General features: G+C 34.4%; 1 protein-coding gene across 1 annotated transcript in view; it reads right to left on the bottom strand.

Moving 5' to 3' along the window:
* Positions 1-425: 425 nt before the first annotated feature.
* The window catches only part of GFRA4 (GDNF family receptor alpha 4), a 1199889-nt gene continuing 1198512 nt past the window's right edge, over positions 426-1802 (bottom strand). The window contains exon 8 of the mRNA XM_044064083.1: positions 426-1802. This exon is cut by the window's right edge and continues 181 nt beyond it. The gene's annotated coding sequence lies outside the window, so the exon portion shown is untranslated.

The raw sequence follows: 1802 nt of genomic DNA, 5'->3' as shown, positions 1-1802 counted from the left end.
CCAGTATTCCTTCTTAGCCTGGTCAATCTTTTCCATCTACCCCTTTTCCTGCACTCCTTCTTTCTTTTGATGACTTCCTGGACTTCTGCATTCCACCAGCTTTCCTTATGTACCTTATTTCCATACCTGGCTCGGCCGTATATCAGTTATGTAGTCCTCACACATGCTGTTTTGAGGCAATGCCATTCTTCTTCAACTCCACCTGTTTCCTCCTCTTCCTGGTGATCTTTAAATTAATAATCATTTTAAATATTGTTCTTATGTACTCAGAACATTACTAAAATAAAAGGTTTTGTGTCACTATGCATTTTCTGAAGGATATGATATCTGAAACTCAAATGTCTACGTTTATTTAGTGAATTCAATCCTCACTGAATTTGTCAGAAAACCATACATTTTATGAGGAACAGACCAAAAATATGAGGCCAAAATCCGCATCATGAAATGTACATGTTTCTTGAAAAAAAACACTATACTGATTTTCTTTATTTAAAAAAAAAAGAAATGGAATAAAGGAATTTTTAAACAATGGTTTTACAAGTAATAAAGTCATATAAACATTACATACAAGATGCCACAACAGAACACTTTCAGTTCGGTTAACATTCAATATCTTATATTTCATATTTCTCCTGACAGCAGACATCATACTCTGAATATTTTTACTTTGTGTAAAGGAAACTAGTCTTATATATTTAATATTGCCTGGTCTTGTGTATAAGGCAAGGTTTTCTAGGGAATTTCGCCTTTATGGATTTAACCACAGCTGCCAAAGGGCCTGCCGCCAAAGACCATTCGACTTTCATTACTCTAACTACAGTTAGCCACTTGCTTTAAAGTGAATTAAATATGATTTTTATATGTATCATATTATTTTAATCATTAGTATTTATTAAGTGTTCTGAGACTGTAGCTACTCTTTGCACAGTTTCATTTTGGAAGCATGACCCTCTCCTAATATTTTGGAATGTAAAAGCCACTGTCAGATCATTTTATTGTACGCGACTCTAAGCTCATAAAAAGCACTGATTTGAAAACTTCTGTACACAAAGTCTCTGTGTAGGTTCAGGTGTGGCAGGCAGTTCAAGCAGATCACAAATACAAAAACAAACGGCTTACATATCAATGTTCAGCATTTTTTTGAAGATCCTACTTTTAGCAAAATATGTAAACTGATTTTTTTATGTTTAATTGTGTTTTTCTCCAACACATTAATAAATGGGACTTGGGTATGGAATTGAAATCATTCAAATTATTAAACACTTGTTTTCTTCCTGCATCATCCTTTATACACCATTCCAACTATCTCACAAAATGTGTGCTGTCACCGTGGGTTCATTATATATTTAGCTAGCTGATCAACTCTTCAGTCATTTTTGCTGATAAAGTCAGATAGCATGGTATGCACCATCATTTATATGAGCTCTGGAACGGTCATCTTTAATTGTTTTTAAGGCCATTGCACAGAAGAATTATTTAATAGCAGCTGGAGGCCAGGTTAAATCAGCATACTCTGACATGATAAGCAGATGTTCTGCAGGTGTTTTTTTCCTCTCAGGCTGTTGAGATGATGCAACTGGAAGTGTTATTTGTTGTGCTTATTCACTTAAAGTTTTGCTGAATACTCGCAGTGAAGTCATACAGTTGAGTCCATTTTATAAAGTCCAGACAACACTACCTTTGTGAAAAAAATGTGTGTAATTTGAAAATAAAGTATTTTTTCAAGGTGTTCATATGTAAGTGCCTGTGTTGCTTCCCCTTGAAATGCAGCTCACATTTCTGCTGAATTTAAGCTATTATGT

This window comes from Protopterus annectens, chromosome 2.part2 (genome assembly GCF_019279795.1).
Source record: "Protopterus annectens isolate FY-2018-M chromosome 2.part2, PAN1.0, whole genome shotgun sequence".
In the NCBI taxonomy this organism is placed as follows: domain Eukaryota; kingdom Metazoa; phylum Chordata; order Ceratodontiformes; family Protopteridae; genus Protopterus; species Protopterus annectens.
This window is presented reverse-complemented; position numbering and strand designations above follow the sequence as displayed.